At 52.9% G+C, this 27,013-nt stretch overlaps 1 protein-coding gene across 19 annotated transcripts in view; it reads left to right on the top strand.

Annotated features, from left to right (window-relative positions):
• Positions 1 to 806: 806 nt before the first annotated feature.
• CTBP2 (C-terminal binding protein 2) overlaps positions 807 to 27,013 on the top strand; it is a 168,690-nt gene continuing 142,483 nt past the window's right edge. For 2 of the 19 annotated variants that reach the window (XM_055560891.1, XM_055560904.1), the window contains exon 1: positions 8,769 to 9,127. The gene's annotated coding sequence lies outside the window, so the exon portion shown is untranslated. Of the gene's footprint in view, positions 1,041 to 8,768; positions 9,128 to 9,522; positions 9,649 to 9,769; positions 10,200 to 23,330; positions 24,817 to 24,859; positions 25,230 to 25,282; positions 25,363 to 25,431; positions 25,716 to 25,765; positions 26,659 to 26,691; positions 26,973 to 27,013 lie in introns of those variants that run through there. The other 17 variants (XM_055560887.1, XM_055560902.1, XM_055560892.1 and 14 more) reach the window with 13 other exon arrangements.

Genomic DNA, 27,013 nt, shown 5'->3' with positions numbered 1-27,013 from the left:
CCCCAGCGCGTCTTCAGGGCCTCCCGGGCGGGGCCAGGCCGGGAAGTGCCCGCCGCGCCCGGCCCCCTCGCCCGCCCGCCGTGCCCGTGTGCACTTTCGCGGAGCCACTAATCCCCCGAGAGAGCCGATTTGTAGTGAGGAGTATCTGTAGGGGGCGAGGCCGGCCCATGTGGGGTTGTGTCATTGGTTTGCAAAGAGAGACCCCGCCTTTGCCCAAAAAAAAAAAAAAAAAAAAAAAAGGGAGCGAGGAGTGAGCGAGCGGCGACCCTCACCTCGCCTCCCGCCTCGCTCCTGCGCAGCCGGCGGCCACCTCGAGACGCGGCCGCGCCGCTTCTTTCCCTTTCCTTTTCTCTTCGTTTTCCTCCTCCTTCCCCGGAGGAGAAAACAAATAAAGAAGAGCAAATAGCCGGGAGGCGCTCGGCTTCCCGGACGCTCCCTTCCTCCGCCCCCCCACCCAACCCGATCCAAGTTGGAAACAGCATCCTCTCGGGGGTGAGCGCGGCGCGGGGCGGGTGCTGGCCTGGGACCCCCAGCGCGGCCCCCTCCCGGCGGGCGGGCGGGCGGGCGCGGGGCCGGGACCGGGCTGGGGAGGATCGGGAGCCGGGTGGGCGGAGGAAGGGGGTGGGGTGGGTGGGGAAGTAGGAAGAGGCTCGGCTGCGAGGGGAGGAGGAGGAAGGGAAGGGGAGGGGAAGGCTGGGGTGGGGAGCGGAGGGGAGGGGAGGGGAGGGGAGGGGAGGGGAGGCCGGGAGGGGGGAGGGGCGGGGAGCTGGAGAGATTAAGTTTTTGTGTGTGTGTCCCTGTGTGCGTGTGTCATTTTAAGGTGGCCCGGGAGCGGCCCAGAGGAGCCGGCGGCGGCCCGAGGAGCGAGGGACGGAGCCGGGAGCCATGCCGCGCTGACCCGGGGGGCCCGCACAGCCGCCGCCGCCGCCACCGCCGCCGGGTGGGGTGGAAGGGGCGGGAGCCGCCGCCGCTGCCGCCGCCGCCGCCGCCGCCTCCCGGGTGGGCGCCCTTCGCCGTGGACGCCGGCGGCCCGGGACGAGGTAAGGGGGGGGCCTGGGGGAGGGCTGGGGCCGCTGCCGCCCCCGCCTCACCTGCAGCCGCGGGCTGGGGGGCGCCGCGCCCGCGCCTCACTGCGCCACTGGGGGAGGAGGAGGAGGGCGAAGGACACCGAGCCGGCATCCGAGGACATCTTTGGTCTGCGCCCCCCCCACCCCCGGCCCGGTGTCCCCGTTCGGCGCTCGAGGGGTGGGCGCAGGCCTGGGGGTCCCTGCCTGCCGTCCCCCCCTCCACCCGCCGCCGCCGATCGCGCCCGCTGGCCGCTGTTTGCGCCAGGATTTTTGTTGTTGTGATGAGAGTTGATGAATGCGAAGTAGGCGGTCACCTTCCTTCCCATCAGGATTGGCAAAAAAAAAAAAAAAAGAAAGAAACCCCGAGCGCGGCGGCGTCCGGAGGGCAGCGGCGGCGGCGGCGTCTCGGCGACGGTTTCCTAGGCGCCCCCGTCTCCCGTTCCCCGAGGCCGGTGGGTGCGCGCGCGCGCGGGGGCCGCCAGCGACCCAGGCCGAGCGCGCGGCGCGCCGCGGGGACAATACGGCCGGATCCCCCGGGGACCGGGAGTCCGAGCGCACGGGGCCTGGGGCCTGCGGGGCGGGGGCGGGGGAGGGGACCGGGGGTCCGCTGGGAAAACGGGGCGCGCGCGGCTCCGGGCCCCCAGGGGAGCGGCCCCTGCTGGCAGGGGATCCCGCGCGGCGCCCCGGGAGCGCAAGTGAGAGACGGGAACGCAGGCGAAGTAGAACCCTTTTGTTTTGCCGGCCCCGCATTGTTGGCTCCTCCGGGCAGCCGGGCCACATCTGCCGCCGCCGCCGCCGCCACTGCCACGCCGGGCTCGGCCCGCCAAAGTCGCAGCGGGGCGGGGGCCCGGGGCGAGCCGGGCGACGGGCGCGGGCGGGGGCCGAGCTGGCCGGGCATTTCCTCTGCCCGGCCGCGCTCGCGCCGGCACCACTTCCTCCTCGCCCGCTGCTGCCGCGGCCGCCGCGAACCCGGCCCGCCCGCCCGCCTCCCCCCGCCCTGGCCGCACTTTTCGGGTGGGGCGAACCCAAACGAAAAAGTTTCGCAGGAGGGGCTGGCGAGGGCGCGCCCCGGGCGGCGGGGACTCGGCGCGGCGCAGCGACAGCCGAGCGGCCGCGATCGCCTCTTCCTCCTTGTCCTCCGCGGCGCCGGACCGACCCGCGCGGCCGAGGGGAAGCGCCTTTCTTTCTCTGCCTGGCGCTCTTCCCAGCTCCCCGGGGCAAGTTGGACACGGGCGCGCGGGATCCGGGGCGCGCGGTGGCCCTTCACCAGCCGGAGAGGCCCGCGGCGTGGCCGGTCGCCCGCTGCCCACGCAGCGCCCGGGTGCTGGGAGGCCGCGGGCCCAGGAGCTCGGCGCGGTCACCGCCGGCCGCGTCGAGACACACACGCGCACACACTCCCTCCGGTGGCTTCGCTTTCCGCCGCCGCCGATGGTCTCGGACACCGAGTGTGAGTGCGCCCGCGAGTGTATGTAGTGCTCCCAGCTCCCCGAATACTTTTTCCGGAGGCGGCCCAAGCAGCTGTTGGCTCCAAGGGTCCCCGTGCTTAGTATTTAACAAGTGAAAGGAATTTTTCGTAGAAATCCCCGCTTGATCTGCGTCCTTGGCGGTGGAGATTGGTGGCGGTGGCCTGCGTCGTCACGCCAGGCTCACTTGCTCTCTCCGGGGTAAACAGATCTTTCTGGATTTTTCCCCGTTTTTTTTTTGTTTTTTTTTTTTTTTTAATTTTTAGACTGGAGATCGGGTTAAGTTCTTAGAGAGTCAAACGTGAGTGGCTCGAAGGGTAGACCAGAGAATTCTATCCTATAAATATGCATTGAGAATTTAAAATGCTAAGTGCCTTATTTGCAATTCTGTTGGATATTGTAGAGACTGGTATATTTTTATCTGACATGGATAATTTGGAGGGGACGTTTATTTTGGTTAGTTTACTAAGTGATTCTGCCTCCCAACTTCGGTGAAATAAATCAAACTTTCCTACTCCTTCAAAGACACTTCTCTGCTAGGTGCTTGGGTTCAAAGACAAGTTTAAAATTTACCTCCTGTTCAGTTCTTAACTGCTGTTCTGCCTCCATGGTTCTCAAAGTAGAACTTCAGTTTTCATGTGCTTAGGAGAATTCCACTGTTTTGATTTAAAAAAAAAATTTTGTTCCCCCTACATTTTGAAGTAATGGGACTTTTAAGGATCTTGTTTTTATAATCATTTGATTTAAAAGAGTACTTCTTAGAGCAATTACAAAGTAATATTCAAAATGCTAATTAAACACTTTCAGTCAGAGCAGCTTTCATATTGAAACAGGATTTCTTTTCTCTTTTTTAAGTACCAGGGACCCTATCCCAGAGTTGAAACACTAAATATCCTTTTGTCTAGCATCAGATCTCTGCGCGGCTCTGACACTCGCCTGTAAAAACCCTAGTGCCCTTTTTATTGCCCCCAAAAGAAAAGTTAATGAGATGGTAGATTTCAAGCAAAAAACCAGGCCCTCCTTCTTGCAAAATATGCTTCCAGTTGCCATTGAAGTTAGATGCTAGCTGTGAATGCACTTGCCTTTAATGAAACCAGTTTAATAGTTCACACTTGATCAAGTATAACAGGACCAAACAAAGGAGATACGCCAGCATATTTCTGTAGAGCATTGAGGGGTTTAGGGCAAGTGTTTATGCGGGGTCACCCCCTCCCCCAACTCTGTCCCTGGTAGAAGGGAGTGAGGGTTGAAGGCAAAGGGAATTTATGACACTGATTGGTTTTCTGTGCCCGAGGGGTAGGGACCCCTGTTTGTCCCTGTAGAAAACAGTTATTAGAGCAAATTTATGAATCTTGGGTTCGGAGCTTGTTTTGGACCTGACTAGGTGCCTTTTGGTTTATTTCTTTTTCCTGTTGATAAAGCAAGGGGGTGGGGGGGGTGGAGATAAAGCTAGGTTTGTTTTTGTCCTCTTTTCTGATTGTGCATTAATAACAGCTGGGTGGAGGGTGCTCTCTGTAGCTCTGTGGATTTGAGCTCAGAGCCCTACTATTTAAGATTTCAGTTGGGATCTTTGAAACTGTCCCTTAATTGGGTGTTCTCCTGGGTGAGGGGCAAGGCGAATTACCATCTCTTATCTGTGATTTAAGCAACAGCAGCAGCAACAAGAGGAAAAAAAGAAAGAAAACCAACAAAAACCTCTGTCCTTAAGAGGGTCTTTTCGGGGCTGGAATTGCAACTTATGTCTGGCACTTAGTCATTGACTAGGTGAAGAAATATTTGCAAAGTGTGTGTCTTTAAAGTTAAAAAAGTTTAAAAGTTTGGCTACTTAAAAACAAATACTACTAGCATTGTAAAAATACACCAGTGACATACTTTGTGAGATATTTTGGCCTTTTAAGACTCAGGGCACACCTGTTCCTGCAAAGTGGAGTTTGCTTTCCCTGGCATTGTTAATCTGGTCGTGTACACAAGATGAAACAGGAAAACTGGCTATCTGTATAATGATTAACTAGCCATCAGTTACCCTTTCAGGGAATAATCAATACGTTTACTCTTGACTTGTAAAACTCCAGAAGGAAATCCTATTCATAAGTCTGAAAAGTGTTTTAATGAGAGACGAAGTGCAACAAACAGCAACAGCAACAAACAAAACTGCAAAGTTAACCTGGAACTTTTTTAGCGCTCTGAGTAGCTAGCGACCAGGTAAAGGATGAGTGTGTACATAGTGTAACATACTGCGTTAAGCACAGTGCAGGAGTGGGAACGAATTTTATTGCTGTTAAAATATTCTGGCCAAGGGAGCTCAGGTTGGCTCACACCATTGGAAATCCTTGAGGTTCAAAACCAAAAGGGTGGCCCCACTGGGGTCTAACGCCCCAAAGCCATTTGCCAACCGTTCTCTGCATCATGAATCATTTTTGAAGGCAAAGTTATCCCCTTTGCACTTAACACTTTTCCCTAAATGGAAAAAATGTAAAGCGTTTACAGCAACCATAGAATGGCCACCCCAGCTGTCATTTTTTACCACTGTCATTTCGATAGAAAAGGGCTGTCACCATAAGGTATGTGAGTACAAGCCTGGGTCCCTCTGTGAATAATCTTTCTATCGGCGAAAGCGGCAGTCCAAGTGTCTTGTGTTCCTGATACTGGCCACAAATACATGTTCATATAGGGCATGTTTGGGAAAGGAGATTTATCTGTTCTTCAGAGCACAATTCCGGTAGTGTTTCCACCGCCTGGCTGATAGTTCAATTACAGCGGTGGAACACATTTTCGTAGTAATTAAGAAAACGGGAGTGCAGTTTGCTTGACCCTTCGAATAGACATACTCATCCTTAACACCGCGTATTGAAACGCTGCGCCTTGTTCCCCAAGAAGGTTCCTGTGCGATTCGCTAGCTAAGGAATGCTTGTGTGGACTTCCCCTCCTGCAGACTTTTAGCAGGCGCAGGAAAACGCTGGAATGGATATGCTCTCAGAGGCTATACTGCCTGGGCAGTATCAGTTTTCTCCTTTCCAGCTGGTAAGCATGTCCTAATTTACGCTGCTACAGTTAAAGTTACAGCGTCCTGGGAAAGAAGGAAAAATATAAAACTCCCCACCCTACCACCCTCACCTAATCTTTTGAAGTTAATTTTTGTTCAAGTGTGTGTTTGATGGAATATGTATCAAAGACTCATGAAAGGGATTTTTTTCTTTTTTTTTTAAACATACCTATGTCTGGGTTTGGAAAATTATACTTAATAATTGCTAAAAACTTCAGAACCATCTTTAAGGGTGTTCAGACTTTCTTTTGATCATGATTTAATGGACAGTAGTATCCAGGTGCCATCAGTGTGACTCTAATAATCTGAACAAATTAACGTCTCAGCTTCATGTGTAGTTTGCTCTTAGCATCATTATTAGTGTTTCCAGCCGAAATTACAGCTACACTTGGGCCTTCAGGACTGCACCAGTGAAAAGAAGGGCTTTGCACATTGTGCTAAAAACCGGGATTCGCAGATGAATACAGAATGTACAATGGTGAGCGGCCAGGCCATTGTTTGTGCGGAATGTTGACAGTGGGAGCCAAGGGGCAGCTTCATTCTCTAACTGCCCGGGAACACAGACACTTCAGGAGCTGCACACGGGTGGGAACCAGCCTCACAGTCATCCGTCTTTGCCCAGCCGCTGGCCTGCTCCCTTTCCAGACTTTTTCTTAGAAGGTGGTCTTTTCTGGACTGCCAGGGAACTTTGTGTGCTTTCTCTTCTCAGTGATCTACTTTTTTGGAGACCAGATTCTGAAAGCAGATAACAGGGTTCTTCAAAGAAAGCGTACATGAGGCAAACGTTCTGTCTCCCTGGAATGCAATTTTCAGAAATCATACTCAACCCTTACCAGAAATCAAGGCATCTGAAGTCACAGGAAGCAGTGGTGTTTATTTTTATTATTTTCCTCACATTAAAGTCGTTTTGGGTTTGTTGGTGGTGGTAGGGGAAGTGCAGTGAAAATGAGTATTTGTTGGATTTTTGTATTTTGCTGCACAGCTGCTGCTATTTCTGGAAACGTTCCTCTGAGTTGCATCTTCTTCCTCCATTCACCAAGCTTCCTGCTTGCACATGGGAGCTGAGGTTCCCAAGTGGGGCCAAAACTCTTGCTACAGGGGCGGGCACTCCTGTTGACCTTTTTCGCCCCTCCCAGAACTGGGGGCAGTGTGGCCCTGGCTCCTTGTTGAGGCCTGACTGATGCCGTTCTGATTGGGGTGAGGAGCTTTGGTTACAACTTTGGGGGCCAGTTGACTTTCCACCTGTATCTAGCCTGGTTCTTCGTTGAGTGAATGTTTTAGAAATGATCTGCTTTAACTGTTTCTGGAACGAAATGTAACAGATGGTTGCTTAAGGTTGGCTTAATAGTCACAACAACAGTGATAAGACACTTGGGTTCTTACTCATGGATTCATGTAAGGGATGCTTTTCCTTTCACGGAGAATTGTGACTTTGCTCCTGGGTAGTAATAGGGCCTTCATTATCCCCAGGACCATCGGATGGTATTTAGGGGATGTTAATCCCGAATAGCTGTTGTTGCTTGAACTTGGTGGGCAGCCTGCCTTTGGGTGTTGTTCACTGAGAGTCCAAACATGTCTTGGGATGGGGGGACGCGGTGCTTTTCAACAGAACCCTGTGATTCTTAAAATCCTTTGGGCTTGTAAAAAACCCAACAACAACAAAACTTTACATTGTTACTTTCCCTCCCTCTCAAAAGTGCTCAGAAAGGTGCTTTTTGCATTAAAGTAAATCCTTAGTTATGACTTGAGTTGCTATTAATTGGCTTGAAGATTGGTTCGAAGTCGTGGCCACGTTTCTGTGTCTCATCCCAGCCCAGGTTGTGGCAGAATCTTGGAAGGGCCTTTGAACAGAGTTCGTCACATGAGGAATGTGTAGGTCTCTCTGCAGCGCCCAGGCTGGCCACAGGGTTTTAAACTCACTGCTCTGCTCCAGCCATGCCTGAAATCTGGACTTCAGCACAGGACGAACAAAAACTTCATTATGGAGTCATGGAATCCCTGGAAGTTTCTTTGGAAAGAATAGGAGACTGAGATCATAGAGGTCAGCTCCTCTGGCCTGATTCCCCAAGCATGGCAATTTATAAAGCTTGACGGGTGAAAATGCCCTGCATCCAACCCGGAAGTGATTGTGTTGTTGGTAGCGGCCCCAGGTGTGTGAGTCTGTGTGGAGGGATGGGGGTAGGGGGCGGGAGGACCTTCAGGTGAATTTCCTTGGCTTTCGTGGGTAGAGGCCACCTTTACCGTGTGCACCTTTCCTGCTGAAGGAACCCTGGCTGGGACTTGATTCTTTGGCTAATGGATGTGTTTAGTGCGGTCGGTTCAGAAGTGCAAACAAAGTCTGCTTGTTCAGCCCCAGGTGGGCCTCACACCCATTTGGATGGTGAGGAGCTGGTAGGGTGTTGCACCTTCCGGGTCTGCCCACCTGGAAGGCAGCCTGGGCCAGCAGGGAGCAAGGGGGAGTGGGATGGGGGAGGGGGTAAGGGGACTGGGGTGGGCTCAAGAGTTCAGAAAGCCCTTTCCAGGGATGGTCGAGGGGACTGAAGTGGAGCTGCCTCGCCTGGTCACACAGGCATGCTTTGCTGGGAGGGACAGAGAGCTAGTGACACCAGGGAGGCCTTGCTGTGGGAGCTGCCAGGCCAGATGGGCTGCGTGGGCTCCTAGCACTGGCTGAACTTGACTGACCACTGGGCCCCTGCGTGGGGCAGAGGCTTTCCAAACAGCAGAGACCCCCACACATACAGTTCATGCTTGGGGGCAGCTGCTAAGGAACTGAGGGGTAGGAATGCTGCAATTTCTTCCTGGTGGTGTGATAAACGTTTTGAAAAGTTTCTTTCTAGCTTCTCTTCAGACAGTGAACTGTGTGGGCTGCAATGCTGGCTGATTCCTCCAGCCGCCCCTTGGGGCCTGGATGAAGCCAGAGGCCCAGTGTGGATACCACGGTTTCTGCCCGTATTCCAGGTACAGGAAGGACACAGTGATGTACCTGATTCCATTTCCTCAGCGCTTTGTGGTCGTGGGCTAGAAGTCACTCCAGGGGGGCAATCAATAAAGAGTATATTTTGCCGTGCAGATAGCAATATGGACATATAAGTGCCTACAAGTAAAATCTCAGAATGTTTTTGATCTTAAGAACATTTCACAGTCATTAATCTTCACGACGCTCCTGCGGGCTAGGTAAATAGAGCAATTCCTATTTTATGCGAGGAAGAAATGTTGAATTGCCTCTGCCAAGTCATAAAGAGGCTGATCTCCGCCTCCTGTTTCCGTAGCTGGAGTTTGGGGGCCCCGGGCGCCCGGGAACCCCATCGTCCCGCCCAGACTGACCGCAGGGCGACTTCCGGGCCCCTGCTCGACCTTGTGCTGCGGGGAGGGCAAAGCTGGGGCCTGGGTGAAGGCAAACCCGCCCTACCTGGCCGCGCGCTACCTGGAGGGGGGCGTGGTCTGCGGCTGCCCCGCCCCGAACGCGCCCCGCCAGCCGGGGTGCTGGGCCTTGCTGGAAGGACGGGGTCTCCTGGCGTCTGGGGTTCGGGGCTTCTGGGACCCCAGCCCCGAAGGTGAGGTCCCCCTGACCCCCGGGAGCCCGCGGACCCGGCGGCTCCTTCCCTCCCCTCCAGACTGGTTTACCTGAAGGCTCCGCCTCCGAAGACCGCCCGCCTGCGGCCTCGCCCCGGCGATCCTTCCCTGCCCCCGGGGGAGGGGGCCCTCGGCTATCTGTTGTACCTGCCACCCCCACCCCATCCACAGAGCGGACCCCGACTCTGCCGGAAGCGCCCCTCCCCCGGCGCTTCGCCCTTTCACTTGTAGATAGGGAGCCGCTTCCCGCTGCGGGGCCGCCGTCGAGAGGCGCTGGAGATGGCCCTTCCCCCCCGCAGTGCCCACTTCCTCCTCCTCCCACCTCCCGCAGCCCCGTGCGGAGTCCCTCCCCTTCGCGGCCGCCCACCCGCGGGCTGGCCCGCGCCCTTCCCAGCCCCCGCCAGCCACCCCGCCCCTGGCCGGTACCTGGAAGGATCCGGGAGAGGACGCATGACACCGAGGTGGGCCCCGACCCCGCGAGCGAGGCTTGGAGCAGAAGCAGGTATCCCGCTAGACCGTGCCCCAGCCAACCCCACTCGACGATCGCAGGCTCCGGGGACCTTAGAGCTGGAGTCGTGTGTGGTCCCGCCCGCCACTCCCCCCCACCCCCACCGGACAGGGAGGTTCGTCCGTTGCACGGTGGTGGCTCAGATGCAACGAGCTGGTAGACGGTCCCATGCCTGGCCGGGGCCTGGCCGGCTCCGCATCCTGTCCCTGGGGCGGTGTTGAGGCCGCAGTTTCCGCCGCCACCTTCAAATCCGGGGTATTTGGCTTGAACTGCGCAGAGCGCGGCCGTAGCTTCGAGGGCTCCCGGGCCTTTGCAGGCTTCTCCAGGCTGGGAGCCGGATGGGCCATGTGACCAGAGGCTGCGGCCAGAAAGTGAAGAGCCGGGATGACTTTTCCTTTCTGTACCCCTCTTCTCCTTGGAGGAGGAATTTCTCTGGCGCTCTCTCGCCCCGCAGGCTTAACTTGTTACCCAAGTAGTGCTTACGGGCTATTTAAGTCGTTCTGTTTTTGTGATAACACTGCGGACTACCCTTTATTGAGCCTCTGGTTAGTATCTTTCTCACTCTCACTTAGACGCTTGGCCAGTGTTTGCATTGAACCTTCACCACAAGGTGGGTGAGGTGTCGGGAACAGGGCGTGCTCCTGCCCTCCAGGTGGCCGAGCTGGGACTTGAAGAAGCTCCTGGAGATGAGGACCAGCCCCCTGGTGGGGGGGCTCTTCCCCGCCGCCCTGAGAGCAGGGGGGAGGTGAGCATTAAGGCTTGCCCCACATCTGGCACTTTCTCCCCAGGGTTCAGATGGCTTCACCGAAACAATGGTCTTTCTCAGGCCCAGAGTTGCCTTCCAGATCACATGGGGCTATGAGAAGTCTGGCTTGTTTTAATTTCCGTCTTTGATTAGTGGTCTTTTGTTGGGATCTCACGATCTAATGCCAACGAAGGGTTTCTAGATGGTTTCCTGGACCAGGCCTGTTTTAAATTCACTCAGCTTTCTGAGTTAATGAACAGCATGGCTGCTGAGCAGAAGCCTGAGGCTCAGTAGAGGGCCCTGTTGGGTGCAGGGGTTGGGGGAGAGTTCTCTCTCTGGACCACAGACTCACTGTCCGGGCAAAGACCAGACACCAGAAGGACCCTGAGGGCTGGGCACAGGGCCTTGGTCCAGCCTCTCCCAGGCAGAAGTGATGGTCACTGTTTCACCAATCAAGAAGCAGAGTGGGGGGCGGGAGATTAAGCCACTTAGAGGGCCAGAAGCCAGCTCCACCTGGCTCTGGTTTTTCTGTGATTGTTTGAGGCTTCTTCTGGCTTTTGATTTGGGACTTGGGTGCCTTTGGGGGTGGCTTTGCTGTGCTCCCCACGTCCGACCCCTTCTGTCCTCCTGATCCTCTTTTCCCTTGTCTCTGTCTGGGGGATGTCGCTGAAGGGCAGCCCTCCCCCAAACACGCATGTGTGTGCATGAGCACGCACACACGCTGGCCCTGGGATTATGTGGATAGCTTTCAGTGTTTGGGGTTTTTTGGTGGTAAAATTGGATTTAGTGGCCAGGTGCCTTTTCTACCAGTAGGTAAGGCTCGGATTTACAAGTCTGTGGTCCAGGTGAGTGATCTCAGTCTCCTTCCCGGCAGGTTCCCCTTGCTTGGGGGAAGGGCTGGAGGTGGTTGGGGCGCTCCCCTCCCTCCCTCTGGCTGTTCCCTCTTGCCTGCTGGATTCATTATGCACGTCTTCCAGTGGGAGTGAACCCCTGTGTTCATCGTGGGGAATCTGGGAAAAGAGACCAGGGAGATGGTGAGGATTTCACCTAATCGGAATAGTCTTGTTTGCACCACTCCAGTAAAAACTGGCCAGAAACTTGATTCTGCTGGGTAAACCTCCTTTGGGTTGCTGCCCTGCATTTGTGTTGGCCTTGGAAAGGAATTTGAATGAATACTCCCGAACAAAAGGAGCAGCTTTCTTTTCACAGAGGCTATCAGAGAATTGAAAGGGAATGGCACAAAGTTGGGTGTGTCCTGAAATCTGGAGACTGGCCCTGCCTTGAGTGATTAACTCACCTGAAAGGCACCCGGAGCAGGTGATGTGGGAGCGCTCTGACTGACCTTGGCTTCCTTTAGGGTAAGGTCCCCACGAGATGGAGATTTTCCTGAAAAACAGGCTTTCCTTTAATTATGAGATTATCTTCCTACCCTGCAACGCCTCTCTTCCTTTAGTTGAACACGTGTGTGCTTGCAGACACGTGTGTGCTTGGGAACTAGATCCCTGAATTCTTTGCTGATGCCCCAGGGCTCCAGTAGGGTGGGCGGGGGATGGTGGTCAGGGATGCTAAAGACTGCCTGTTTCAAACTTTGGGTTCTGCCTGTTCCCAGAGAGTTGAGGGCAGCTCGGGGTGGGTTCTTTTTACCACTGCATCTGGTTAGCCCCAGTGTGGGGGCTCAGTGCCAGCTTGGGTCAGGATTATGCCCCGTGATTCTGTCTAAGCCCCCCCACCCCCCCTGCCGTTTTCGAACAGGTTCTCCGTTCTGCTTTCCCCATGGGAAAGCGGGGGTGTGTGGCGGGCTGCAGCCCTGCTGGGATCAGCGTTGGGCCAACTCACCACCTCTTAGGCCTCCGCAGTGCTCAGTGGAGAAGCTGCTTCCTTGGGGTCGTTCAGCCTGGAGGGTGGATGTGGCTGGATCTTAGGGCAACTAAACAATACAGGAATGTTCTGCTGCTGCTGCTAAGTCGCTTCAGTCGTGTCCGACTCTGTGCGACCCCATAGACGGCAGCCCTCCGGGCTCCCCCGTCCCTGGGATTCTCCAGGCAAGAAGACTGGAGTGGGTTGCCATTTCCTTCTCCAATGCATGAAAGTGAGAAGTGAAAGGGAAGTCACTCAGTCGTGTCCAACTCTTCACGACCCCATGGACTGCAGCCCACCAGGCTCCTCCATCCATGGGATTTTCCAGGCAAGAGTACTGGAGTGGGGTGCCATCTCCTTCTCCCCAGGAATGTTCTGGTGGCTCTTATAGTTTTGTCAGCCGGGGCCGGTCGAGAGCCAGATTTGCAGATGCCCCCAGAACATCTTTTGGGTCTTCAGATGTGTATCGTTGTCCGGCCCCGGGTTTAGGGACCCCTGGCTCAGCAGAAAGGCCCCTGGGCTCGGCCCTCCAGCACAGTGCAAGGGAAATGGGATCAGTTTGCACACGCCCGTGTTGGTGAGTACACCAGGTTTCCCAAGACCCAGTTTTTCTCCGCCTTATGCAGAGTTCTGTTTTTTCTCCCCCTTCCTCCAAGATGTTTGCTGCTTTTTGCTCAGGGCTGAGTTTTTGGGGTTTTTTTTTCTCCACACTCAAAACATCCTTTCTTCTCATTTCTCAACTAAGCCTGGGATTTAGAATGTGGCTTCATCTGACAAAAGCCAGGAGATTTCAGAATTAATGTTGGAATTCTGTCTGTAATGATGTCTTCCTGGATATTTAAGGAGGGCTTTGAACAGTGGGTGATTTTTTTTTTTCCTTCCCTAAAACTGGCCAGACGTACTCCCCCAAGTAGTGGGCAGAGGAAGCGGCCCAAAGTGGTTTGAGTTTTCTTTGCGATAATTGTGAGCTTGCCTTACTTGAGTCTCCCCGTGTCCCAGGGGCAGGAAGGGAGAGGGCTTGTGACTAACGGTTGTCTGGGTTGTGCTCTTGATGTACGTGCGTCTCAGATGGCCCGAGAGCATAGACGCCACTCACAGCTCAGCAGAACCACTTGAAATGTACGTTGCAAGTATAACTCTGGTTCTTGGAAAGGTTTCTCTACAGGGGAGATTAAAGGATTTTTTCCTAATTTATTTCATCCTCTTGAGCAGCAGTGGGTGGGCTGAGGTCTTGGAGGGGGAGTGACTGACTGATGGGAGTCGGGTCTGGGTGCCCTTGTTCGTGGAGAGCAGGGCAGGGTCAGGGCAGGGACCACTTTTTGACCATGCTTGTAGCTGGGAGTTTTGCAGCCTGGTGATTACTCGGCACATCCGGCTCCAGGCTTGGATCCAAAAGCTTTTCTCTGGGCCACCCCGGAAGCCCACTTTGGAGCACTGGGTGGATCTCAGTGTTACCTGGGCACTTTTTCTCTGATGGCGTGGGAGAGGTCCCTGCAAAAGGCCTCCTTTCCCAGGACTGGGGCTGGGCTGAGGGAGGAAAGGCACTGCTTCAACGTTAACACCCATCACCACCAGCAGGGGAGCAGGCGTCAGATGTGACAGACTGTTCTAGAAAGCGTGGGAAAAAAAGGAAGGATGACGTGAGACCTGTGAGTGCATTCGTAATTTCCTGAGCCCTTGCAAAGGGCTGTGTTGCTGAATCTGAAGCAAGAGTAAGAATAGGGTGGGCTGCGAGGGTCTGATGAGGTCATATTTATAAAGTGCTTCAGTTCAGTTCAGTCGCTTAGTTGTGTCTGACTCTTTGCGACCCCAGGAACTGCAGCACGCCAGGCCTCCCTGTCCATCACCAACTCCCAGAGCTTACCCAAACTCATGTCCATTGAGTCGGTGATGCCATCCAACCATCTCATCCTCTGTCGTCCCCTTCTCCTCCTGCCTTCAATCTTGTCCAGCATCAGGGTCTTTCCCAGGGAGTCAGTTCTTCGCATCAGGTGGCCAAAGTACTGCAGTTTCAGCTTCAGCATCAGTCCTTCCAATGAATATTCAAGACTGATTTCCTTTAGGATGGACTGGATGGATCTCCTTGCAGTCCAGGGGACTCAAGAGTCTTCTCCAACACCACAGTTCAAAAGCATCAATTCTTTGGTGCTCAGCTTTCTTCATAGTCCAACTCTCACATCCCTACGTGACTACTGGAAAAACCCTAGCTTTGACTAGAAGGATTTTTGTTAGCAAAGTAATGTCTCTGCTTTTTATTATGCTGTCTAGGTTGGTCATAACTTTTCTTCCAAGGAACAAGCGTCTTTTAATTTCTTGGCTGCAGTTAGCATCTGCAGTGATTTTGGAGCCTCAAAAAATAGTCTGTTACTGTTTCCATTGTTTCCCCATCTATTTGCCATGAAGTGATGGGACTGGATGCCATGATCTTAGTTTTCTGAATGTTGAGTTTTAAGCCAACTTTTTCACTCTCCTCTTTCACTTTCATCAAAAGGCTCTTTAGTTCTTCTTCACTTTCTGCCATAAGGGTGGTGTCATCTGCATATCTGAGGTTATTGATATTTCTCCCAGCAATCTTGATTCCAGATTGCGCTTCATCCAGCCCAGTGTTTCTCATGATGTACTCCACATATAAGTTAAATAAGCAGGGTGACAGTTAACAGCTTTGATGTACTCCTTTCCTGATTTGGAACCAGTCTTTTGTTCCATGTCCAGTTCTAACTGTAGCTTCTTGACCTGCATACATACAGATTTCTCAGGAGGCAGGTTAGATGGTCTGGTATTCCCATCTCTTGAAGAGTTTTCCATGGTTTGTTGTGATCCACACAGACAAAGGCTTTGGCATAGTCAATAAAGAAGTTTTTCTGGAACTCTTTAGCTTTTTCAATGATGAAACAGATGTTGGCAATTTGATCTCTGGTTCCTCTCCTTTTTCTAAATCCAGCTTGAACATCTGGAAGTTCATGGTTCACGTACTATTGAAGCCTGGCTTGGAGAATTTTGAACATTACTTTGCTAGCATGTGAGATGAATGCAATTGTGCGGTAGTTTGAACATTCTTTGGCATTGCCTTTCTTTGGGATTGAATTGAAAACTGACCTTTTCCAGTCCTGTGGCCACTGCTGCGTTTTCCAAATTTGCTGGCATATTGAGTGCAGCACTTTCGCAGCATCATCTTTTAGAATTTGAAATACCTCAACTGGAATAAAGCGCTTAGATCAGGCCTGATGTTGTTGAGTTGCTAAGTCAAGTCTGATTCTTTTGTGATCCCATGGGCTATAGCCCGCCAGGCTCCTCTGTCCATGGGATTCTCCTGGCAAGAATACTGGAGTGTGTTGCCATTTCCTTCTCCCAGCTACAGGCATGGTCAAAAAGTGGTCCCTGCACTGACCCCACCCTTCTCTCCACTAACAGCAAGGCACTGGGGATCTTCTAGACCAAGGGATCAAACCCAAGTCTCTTGCACTGGCAGGCGGATTCTTTACCACTGAGCCACCAGCGAAATCCAATTTGAATTTTTCAAGAATCACCATCTACTTTACTTCCATACAGATTTTGCCCTAATGCGCCCTGTGTGTGTGCTCAATCAATCAGTTAACTCTTTTGCGACCCCATGAACTGTAGCCAGCCAGGCTCCTCTGTCCTTGGAATTTTCCAGGCAAGGATACTGGAGTGGGTAGCCATTTCCTCTTCCAGGGGGATCTTCCCTACCCAGGGATGGAAACTGAATCTCTTGCATCTCCTGCATTGCAGGCAGATTGTTTACCACTGTGCCAGTGTGTTAAATTTATAAATACAAAATAAACAGAGAAGTCAGTTAGTTGCTCTTGCACTGAGCAATTGATGCTTTTGAAGTGTGTTGTTGGAGAAGACTCTCGAAAGTCCCTTGGACTGCAAAGAGATCCAACCAGTCCTTCCTGAAGGAAATCAGTCCTGAATATTCATTGGAAGGACTGATGCTGAAGCTGAAACTCCAATACTTTGGCCACCTGATGTGAAGAATCGACTCATTGGAAAAGACCCTGATGCTGGGAAAGATTGAAGGCAGAAGGGGATGACAGAGGATAAGATGGTTGGATGGCATCACCGACGCAATGGACAGGAGTTTGAGTAAACTCCGGGAGTGGGTGATGGACAGGGAAGCCTGGCGTGCTGCAGTCCTTGGGAATCACAAAAGTCACTGACTTTTTGAGTGAGTGAGTGAACTGAACTGAACTGAGGTGCTGTGTGCCCTGAGGAGCAGATTTTCTTTTGCATTCCTGGAAAGAGCTCAGGAAATCTTGATGGAGGCACTGGAAGGGGAGGGGTTGCCTTCAGGGGACATCTGAGAAGGTTCCCTGGGGCTTGATTGCTTTGGTTGTGCTGGGTAGGAGACAGGCAAGATCTTGCTAGGCAAGATGGTGGGTGGGTCCTGTCCTAGGGGAATGGGTCCTCTAGGGGATGGAGACTTGATCCTTTGCACCAAAGAGGTGAATGAGTCTCCCAGAGTCAGGGGAAGCCCCAGGTGAAGGGGGTGGGGCCCAGGAAGAAGTGTTTGGGGTGAGAGTTCCAGCCCTGGTGCTCTTAAAGAAATACCGCTATACAATGGGAATTTGCTCTAGGGCTCAGGAAACTCAAATAGGGGCTCTCTATCAACCTAGAGGGGTGGGGTGGGGTGGGGAGGGAGACGGGAGGGAGCTTCAAAAGGGAGGGGTTGTATGTATACCTATGGCTGATTCATGTTGAGATTTGACAGAAAACAGCAAAATTCTGTAAAGCAATTATCCTTCAGTAAAAAAATAAATTAATAAAAAAATTAGTAAAATGAAACTGTATACCAAAAAAAAAAAAAAAGCAACCTAAACAGGGCTGGGAGGGTGGAAGGGAGGCTGGCTTGGGTAGGGAGTGATTCCTGGGGCCTAAGTGATGAACCGAAAACTGTTCGGGAAGGTTGTTTTTAGATGGTGGGGTGTGACTTGGTGTTAGGTCCCTCTGAGGGATGCCCAGTAAAATATTTACTTTCTATTTAAGATCTACTTTCCCTTCCCAGAGAAGGAAGAACGAGTGAGGGGTTGGGTGCTGCGCCTCCTCTGCCCGATTACAGGCGGCGCCCTGGGCCTCGGGGGTCTGCTGGTGATGCCGCTCGGCTCCTCTTCCCAGAGGAGGTAAAAGCACGGCGGAGGAGCGCCTGACAGCCACGTCCCTGGGTGTTTGGGACAAGGCCCTCTCCCTGTCCCCTTCTCCGCACACATCTGCCTTCATGTGTCCCCTTCCTCGTGCTGGAGTAGGAGCGTCCGAGCATCTGGAGCACAGCAGCTGTGAACTTGCTTCCCAGAGAACCACGTGTTGGGTTTGCCTTCCTGGCACGTGGTGGGCACTCGGTCAGCAGCGGCGCTGGTGACCCGCCTGGGTCCAGCTGGGTGTCCGATGTGCCGTGGGTGTTTGTGTGTCCCCATCTGGGCCAGGAAGTCATCTCCTCACAGGGCAGTCGCCCACTCTTAGAAATGGGCTGGCTGTCCCCCAGGGCCAGACGCACATTGGGTGTGGACCGGTTACCCCGACCCCCAGCTGTGCCACTGCTCCCAGCTGCCCCATTGGGTCAGGTGAGCGAGAAACGGTTGGGGGCGGGGGACTGGGGTTAGGGAATGTGTCTTCCGGAGCCTGTGGAAGAGACCGATCGTCACCTTCGGGGTGGCTGGTCATTTCATGGACCAGCAGCTTCCTCTGGCTTAATTCGTACTGTTAAAAGAAACGTCACTTGTGAAGCGAGATGATCCTTGCAAATGCCCTTGGGAGGCAGCCAGGGGTGGAATGCAAGGGCATTTCTGGGGTCAGGGGCCGGAATGCCCTATTGCCACGTTTGCACATGTGCACAGAAAGGAAGGCTGATGCAGGTGGGAAGGGTTCGAACGTGAGCTGTTTGATACTCTTGGCGTTGGTGATGGAGGAAAAGAGTGGCAATATCTGCAGATTTGGTGGTTCTTAGGTAACTAAGTAAGTGTCCTGCCCCTGCCCCACCCCTCCTCTGCACACTGTGTCTCGTTTCATCTAGAACAGAGAGTTGGGATTGGGGTCTTCCCCTGGTGGCTCAGACCGAAAAGAATTCGCCTGCAATGCAGGAAACCCGGGTTCGATCCATGAGTCCAGAAGATCCCCTGGAGAAAGGGATGGCTTCCCACTCCAGTATTCTTGCCTGAAAAAGTCCATGGACAGAGGAGCCTGACAGGCTACAGACCATGGGGTCGCAGAGAGTCGGACACGACTGAGTGACTAAGCACACAAGCACGTGCGTGCGCGTGCGCACACACACACACACACACAGGAATAGGGAGGGGTCCTCTGTGCACTGTTTATCAGAAGGGAGCAGGTGAGTTGGGCACACAGTCAGTGGCAAGAAGCTGGCTGTGGGCTTGGTGGTTTTCACATGAGTGACTCACGGTCCCCGGGGAGGGCTACTGGCTGCCCAGGTGCCCTGAGAGGGTGGCCTCTGGAGCAGGTGGAGCCCCAGGGCACCCTTGGCTGGGAGTCAGTCTCCTGGGGCTCCACCTGAGGGACATCTGGACTGAGAACCACCAGGAGGGGGTTCTCAACGCAGCCAGTCCAGAGCCTTCGAACTGCATGCACACCATCTTTCTTTAAAAACAAACCACATACCCACACAACTTGAGTCTAGTTGTTGAACATTTGGCATGACCAATGATTGAAGGCTTTTATATTTGAATACTCTTCCCCCATCTGAATGAATAGATCTCAAAGTGGAAATCTGGATTTCTGCCTGACCCAGTCTCTCGTTGTTGTTTTTTTTTTGGCTTAAGCGGGGGTTCTACCCCCTCAACCAGCACTCAATATTCTGAGGGACTTGAGGGAAATTTTGTGTGTGTGTGTGCGCACGCACACGCGCGCCCGTTAAAAGTTGGAGCTGGGTCTTTGTTCCGATGCACTTGACTTTTAACTGTCTCTTCTGACCAGTCAGCAGTGCTCACGGGGAGGAGGCTGGTCTGAGCGTCGTAGCCTAGTGGTAAGACAAATTGTTTTTACAAATTACTTTTTAGTAAGGTATGAGGCGCGCTGGCAGTGGAGCGCACTTTGAAAGTCTGTATACTCAGGCCGAGGATGGGTGCGGCGGAGTTGGTGACTGTCTTTGAAGGCAGAGGTCAGCAGGAGGCACTCCCACCTCACCACATGGGCGAGTGAAGTCTGCATCGACTTTTTAATCTCGCTTGTGTGTTATTTCATCCATGTTGCCAAGCAGATTTGGGGATGACACTTTTCTGTTTCAGAAATGCAGATAAACACGTTTTGTGGCAAATCCTTTTTTACCTTGGTGAATTTATTGATGAGTGTATTGATTAGTATTGAATCAATATAGAATTTATTGATTAGCTTCACTGAGGCTGATCGCTTATGTTGCTGTATCGAGGACAGCAGAGGTGTTTGTAGAAACACCTTATCATACACTTTGTAGGTCCTTTTTTAGGAACACCTTATCATACACTTGCTTGTTTTGTTTTGGTGATGACCTCGGTAGGAGGTGGTAAGGCTTTCCCAATACAGGGACGGGCTTCAAGTTAATAAACGATGGCGCAGAATCTGAACTGGTTCTTTTTTCCAACACCAGGCTGCTTAGAGAATGGCTGTGTATCCAGATAGTTCTAGGGATGGGGTGTGTGTGTGTGTGTACGCATTCCAAGGCAGAGAAACGTGCGGGGTGGTACCCCTGTGTTGAGGTCTGGAGGACCCTGTGGCACATGCCCTGTGCCAGCTGAAGAGTGAACTTGCAAGGCTGTGTGCAATGTCCACCGAGGATTTAAGGGGTTTCCACCTGCCTCTTGCTGTGAGGTTGGCAACTGTGGTCTTGGGCACAGGAAAGAATTTGCCCTTTCTGGTTTGAGTAACTGCTTTCTGGGGGGCAGTTTGGGGTATTTTTTGACTGTCAGGCCAAGCCACTTTCTGTGAGAGAAATGATAGCCATTACCGTCACCCTTACCTGGCAAAGTGGCACAGAGCTAAGTGGGCCACACGTTGAAAGCTTACCAACTGTGCTTAAATATGAGAAGTGGGAGCCTTTGGGGCCCCAGTAGTCTCTTTGGGGGCTGCTTTTGGACTTGGGTTAGCAAGGAAATGACTTTATGATTTATGGTGTCTATGAAGACTAGCATACCTATTTTCATATAGACATCTTAATAGAGATTAAATACAAAATAAAGCAGAATACATGAACAGAGATATTCCCATAAGCAATGTTGTCGTGTTAGGCAGTGTAATTATGGTTTGTACACTTCCCAATTAAGCAGTTATGCATTACTGGGAAAACCACCTTTAAGAGATTGAGGAAAGCTTTATAACTTAGTAGATCAAATAAAAATGGATGTATAATATTTTATGCATAGGGTTTAAAATTTTTACAGCGTATGCTAAGGTAGCTCAATTGGGATTGATTTGTGGAAATTGATGCTGTGACATTGAGATGCATTTGCTTCTTCTGAAAATTGCCTGTTGAACCAAGATCTGCTTCTTCAGCAAATAGAGCTCCTACTGTGTGACCGATGCCAAGGCTGCAGGCAAGAGCAAGGAGGATTTACTCTGAAGTTCAGAGAGCTGGGATGGGGGCAGGGTGCATCCCAAGTGCAGGGGTGGAGGGTGGGTCCTCTCCAGGCCAGGGGGGCTGTTCTTCTGGCCTGAGGAAGTGCAGTGTTGGGTGGCTCTGGTAACTCAGATGGTAAAGAGTCAGCCTGCAGTGTGGGAGACCCAGGTTTGATCCCTGGGTCGGGAAGATCCCCTAGAGAAGGAAATGGCAACCCACTCCAGTATTCTCTGGAAAAATCCCATGGACAGAGGAGCCTGGTGGGCTACAGTCCATGGGGTTGCAAAGAGTCATAGGGGCATGACTGAGTGACTAACACTTTGAGCATGGAACCTCCAGACATCCACCTCCCATCCTGGCGACCCTGGGGCTCAGCTGCAGGCCTGGGGAAGGTCCCTGCCTCCTTGTATCCTCGAGGTGGGTGGGCGTTCTTCGTATCCACCTCTGATGTGTGTGAGGACTCAGTGAGTTAATGCATGACAAACCCTCAACATTGCACCCTGAGTTCTCTCCAGTTTGGGCTTTATTGTTTTTATCATTATTCTTATTCTCTCTTTGTTGGAGTAAAGAGTATAAGGTGTGGGGCAGTCGGTGGGGCTGGGGAGGCCAAGCGAGAGGGCCAGATTTACCGCCACCAGACACAGCATTTTATCTTTTTGTTTGTTGCTGTGCCGTACTCAGTCGTATCTGGCTCTTTGTGACCCCATCCAGGCTCCTCTGTCCATGGGATTCTCCAGGCAAGAACACTGGAGTGGGTTGACATTTCTTTCTCCAGGGGATCAAACCCAAGTCTCTGGCATCTCCTGCATTGACAGGCGGATTCTTTACCACTGCGTCACCTGAAAAGCCCCTTTATTTTATTTACTTATTTTTATTTTGGCTGCACAGCATGGCTTGTGGGATCTTAGTTCCCCCACCAGGGATTGAATCCATGCCCCAGGAGTTGAGAGTCTTAACCACTTAACCACCAGGAAGTCCTGGGATCAACTTTTTAAGAATGCTATATAGATATACTTTCTGTACAGTAAAATTCACCCTTTCAGCGTGCAATTCTGCGTGTTTTGTCCAACGCTGTGCAAAAGCCATGTGGTTGCGGACCAGTTTGGTCACCAAGAGAGGTCCCAGGAGCTCCTTGTGGTGATTCCGCCCTCCCTCATCCCGCCCACCACTGCTGCAGTTTTCCCTCTTCAACAGTAGCAAGGCCAGTCTGGGAAGTGTGGGAAAGTACCTGGGTGTTCGTGTGAGGTGCCAGGGTTTTCTCGGATGTCTATCATGTCCGAGGGTTCTGCCGGCTCAGGGAGACCCTCCAGGCTCAGCAGACAGACTTGCCTGAGTGGGTCCCACCGTGTCACCACAGGGAGGAACACTCAAGGAAGTTAAGGACACTTAAGGAAGTTGGCCCAGGCTGGGTAGACTCTGTGGTTGGAATCTTTATCTGCTCCATTAATTCCCCCAGCCCCCCAAGGGGCCCCCTCCTCCTTCAAGCGGGCAATTCCACACCCACACCTCGTGCCTGGGTACACCTCCGGTCATTGTCCCTGGACTCTCCACGGACACACACACACACACACACACACACACACACAACAGCTGCTCACCTTCCTCCCCGGGTTCCGCCAGCCCCTCTTGGAAGGTGCCTGGGGACAGGTGCCTCCTCTGCCCACCACGGCCGCCGGCTCCATGTCCAGAGGGCTTGGGAGTGACCGTGGGTCACCGGCTCCTTCCTGTTCTCTCGGTGCGGAAGTGTTTGAGCAGAGAGCCAGGCAGTGTTTGCTCTCGGGTTCCTGCATGCCCAGGCTGGTCCCTGTGTCTCTAGGGGTGCAGGGCATCCCTCACGGCCTAGCCTGGCTTCCCGCAGGTAGAGACCAGACCCCAGTCTGTGGTCGAGGAGGCTGGTTGGTGGGCAGCCTGCAGGGACCAGCGCCCTTTCCTGTGGGAGGGTCAGCGGTGGGTCACCTGGGTTGGCGTCCCACCCTGGAGCCAGAGTCCTGGGTTCCACTGCCACCTTTGCCAGCTCCTGTGTGTCACAGGGGACCCTGGTTTCTCTCAGGAGGAGGTGTATGATGAAGGCCGGCCCCTCTGCACCCAGAGGGCGTGCTTGTGAGTGGTCTCTGTTGCACTTTGGGAAGGAAGCTACCACCAGCTCACTCTTCATAGTCTTAAAATATTCTCTGTGTCTGTTCATTTGGGGGAAATTTTATGAAATGACTCTTTGAATTTTTGAAATTGTTAAGTGGGGATCACTGCACTTATTAGTGTTCCGGTTGTTGCTGGAGCTGTCTTTTCAGGGCTTGCGGTTTGCGCCCGGTACCCCAGCGCTCAGGGCAGGGAGAGGGCTCACCGGGCAGAGTGACTCCCAGTGCGTTTTGCCAGCATTCACTGTTAGCAAACCTTCTGATGCCTATGAGCTCAGACGCCCCTGACCTTGATTCTTGGCCTGAGATTTCCATCTAAGCATCCTTGGCCTCTTTGGGGTGGTCATCCGTGAGCTGACACGCATACTGTGAGTGCAGCAGAGACGTGACCACATGCTTAGAATATTTGGGGGAGCTTCCAGATGCAAAGAGGTTGGAGCCTGGGGTTAGTTGCTGAAAGGTTGGTGCCCCAGTGGGACAAGGGCTATTTGAAGCAGCATTTTGAGCTGCTTGTTCCTGGGTGGCTTCCACACTCTGGACGGTTCTTCCTTGGGGTGGGGGGACGGCGCGGAGCGGGACACGACACCACCAGCCCATGGGGAGACCCGAGTCCTCCCAGCCTGGGGACCTGGCTGCTGGGAGGTTCTGGGGTCCAGAAGCTGCCACAACCACCCTGAGACTGCGTTGCCCTCCCATCCTTGCCCAGGGGAGAAAAGTTGCCCAAACACTGGAATTTATTTACAGGAAAAATCAAAGGCTGGATTTTATTTAAAGGGCAGGGAAGTGGTTTCTGTCCGGAGGGGCTCTGGAAGCATCTTCGGTGGTCCCGTGTACACATGACCTTCTTACCCAGGCGGTGGCTGTCTGAGTCCTGGGGAGCACAGTAGGACTGCAGGTCTAGGCTCCCAGGGCCTGCCCGTGTCCTTCCTGCACCCAGGGTGCCTCCCCTGCGCCCTCCTGGGGCTCCACTCCTGTCTCTGCAGGGTAGCTCCCCAGGTTAACACAGGTAACAGGTGGGAAGCTGCTTCACTTGCATGGATCCTGAAATCGCAGCGGTCTTGGAGGGAAGGGAGTGGGCAACCGCTGCTGAGTGCCCAGGCCCCACTGGCTTCGGCGGGCAATCGTGCCTGAGGTGTGCAAATTGTCAAGTGACTATTTCAGAGAGTGCCAGTTAAGAAAGGCCTCTGCCTTCACTCGGAAACACTAGAAATATGTTAATCAGGTGGGTCTATAATAATAATTTTTCTTGAGCACCGGGAGTGAGCCAGGAGGGGAGACGATAAGAACAGATGAATTTGGTGCCTTCATAATAGAAACAGCTGAGGCGCCCTTCCTGCTGGAGGTTGATCTTCAGCACATGAGGTTCTTTCTGGGCAGCTCAGTCACCTGCAGGGACACAGCCCTTTGAAATCTTGGTGGGATTTGAATGAAAAGCCCGTTTCCTTGGACAGCTTCCCAGGTGGCACTAGTAGTAAAGAACCCGCCCGCCAATGCTGGAGACATAAGAGACGCAGGTTCCACCCCTGGGCCCGGAAGATCCCTTGGAGGAGGGCACGGCAACCCACTCCAGTCTTCTTGGCTGGAGAACCCCACGGACAGAGGAGCCTGGCGGGCCGCAGTGGGATCGCACAGTCAGACAGCACGAGCGACTAACCCTTGCACAGCTAAGCAGCTGCGTGTATTGCTGGCTGTGCACAAGTGTGACAAGTTGTTTGGGTTTCGCTAGTCTTGTGTCTCACACCCAAGAATCATGAATCACACCCAGGACCAAGAATCATGGTCCTGAAGGGAAGTTTCAAGGCTCTGGAAGCTGCCGGGAACACAAGAGGCTTGTCCTTTCCGAAAACGTACATTTTTGTTTCCATGTGGGTAGTGGTGGCTTGCTGGTTTAATTTTCTTTCTTAACCTTTTGGCTTGGAGAACTTTTCTTTTTGGTTATGGTAATTATCCTTCCCTGACATGTAAATTGATTACACATTTGATTATCCATGAGCCTCCCTCTGCCTCTTATTTAGGCTTATTTTTAGCACAGTCCTTGAAACCTCAGCATGAGACTGTCCATCTTTGGCTGTTTTTGAAGGTCGTTTTAATCAGGTGCCTCACAAGTCAACGTGGTGGGAACAGGCCTGGGCTGCTGGATGAGCTGGGGGTTTGCTCTGGACATCTCCAAGTTCTGAGCTGTCTTCATCTTGGTCAACATGGGGATGAGTGAACTTGACTAGCAGCCGCCTGGTTGGATCTGGAAGGTCTCCGACGGTGGGATTACAAGGGCTGAAGGGTGAGCTAAGGTGGAGGAAACCCACCTGGATAGGATCTGTTTCATAAGGTTCAAGCTTTGCTCCAGGTCAAATTGATGCCTGTCCCTGGCTCTGTGTGCAAAAGCCCATTGCCAGCCTGGGTTTTGTAAATCGGTAAGAGCAGTGTGGTAGGGTTTGGGGGTTCGGGGGTCTCCGTCTTCTTGTCCTGGGGGCCCTTTGCTGCATCTGATTCTTCTCAGAGGACACCTAAGTAAGTCAACAGTCCGGTGGACTCCCGGATGTTTTCTGAGCCTCACCTTGATAAAGAATAAAAACGTTTTAGTGCTTGATTTGATTTGTTTGCTGGAAGATTAGTACAAAAGCAGGAAGGAAAAAGAATGTGTGGTGGAGGTGATTGCTGGAGACTGGCAGAGGGTTATTTACGGATTTTTGCTGACAGTCCTTGTTTAAAGGAATTCCCTGCGAGATTTATGAAGCCTTTCCAATTTATTGTCTTTCCAAGTAAGGTAAGCAAATAAATAGGTTATTCTCTTTTATTATGAACCTCGCCAAAGTAAGATTAAAAATAAGAGGAAACAGGGCTCCATTTTTTTTTTTTTTTTCCAGCCCAGTGTGTTTCTGGAATTTGGAAAGCATCTTGGGAAGGCTTTTTGTTTTGTTTTTGGCTCGAGCACATTGTGCATTTAAAAGATAAAGTCTGACCCTTGATATTGTGTGTGCTGTTCCCCATCCTTGAGAGCTGGCTGAGCTCCTGCAGGGGACTGTGGGTGGGGGGTGCTGGCAGTTGAGCCCACCACAGTCAGCAAGGCCTCACAGGCCCCCGAGCCAGTCTCCTGCTCTGAGATCAGTCACCATTGTGGCACCAGAGGGGACTCTGGGTCTGCAGACAGTATAGCGCTTTGTGAAAAAGAGCAAAATCTGTTCTGGTCAAACGGAACTTTTCCTCCACTTTCCTTCGTATTTGCTTAATTTCCTCATCCCTTTCCCATTTTAATCTCCTTCTCTGCAGTTGTGGGTGGTTTTGATAGTTTGGTGAATTATGATTTTGGTGACATTGGTGTGTGAAGACCCAGGTGGAAATTTTTTTACTTCTAGGTAAAGAAGCAGCAGGAACATGAGACCTTGTAATAAAACAAACATCTCGTTTCCTGGTGGTGATGTCAGGGCTGAAGGTTTGGGTGGGGAAAAGTTTGACCCGACCCCTCCCAGCTATAGCTCGCCCCACCCTTCCCCTGCCCGGAGCCCATTTGAAGTCAGAGCCCCTTCCAGGCTGTAGGCAGCGCCGCCTGGGAGACGCCCTGTTGCCATTTTGGGAGAATGTGTTTTATGTGTCTGTCCCTGTATGTCTGTGGCCTAGTGATGCTATTTTGGAGGGACTAATAGTCAGCGTTTTGGAGGGTATCTTGTAACAGACCGCGCTATCCGAGTTCCTCAGCCCTCAGGCAGGTGGTAGGTGTTTGCTGTGGGTTGGGTGGATTTAGCTCTGCGGGGGCTGCGGGGGCGGGTCAGGAGTCAATTGGACCTATGGCAGGGAGGCTTGGAAAGATGCCCTGGGCACGAATCCTGTGAAAATGGGCTCCGTGGAGTTCGTCTTCCTTCCTGCCCACTTACTCCATGGCACCTGCTCTCTGGTGGGCCTTCTGTATTCTCGCGGCTAACGAGCCTTGGGCAGTGTCCCTAGCTAGTGTGGTGGCCTGAACCAGCCTGACCCAATCCGGCCCGCAAGGAGCAGGCCACGTAGCCAGAGGGCAGTGGACACGCAGGTGAGCCGGTAAGGGAAGACTCCTGGTGGCCCGTGAACTCA

The sequence above is a fragment of the Bubalus kerabau genome, chromosome 22 (genome assembly GCF_029407905.1).
Source record: "Bubalus kerabau isolate K-KA32 ecotype Philippines breed swamp buffalo chromosome 22, PCC_UOA_SB_1v2, whole genome shotgun sequence".
NCBI lineage: Eukaryota > Metazoa > Chordata > Mammalia > Artiodactyla > Bovidae > Bubalus > Bubalus kerabau.
The sequence above is the reverse complement of the archived record's forward strand: the minus strand, read 5'-3'. Positions and strand labels throughout refer to the sequence as shown.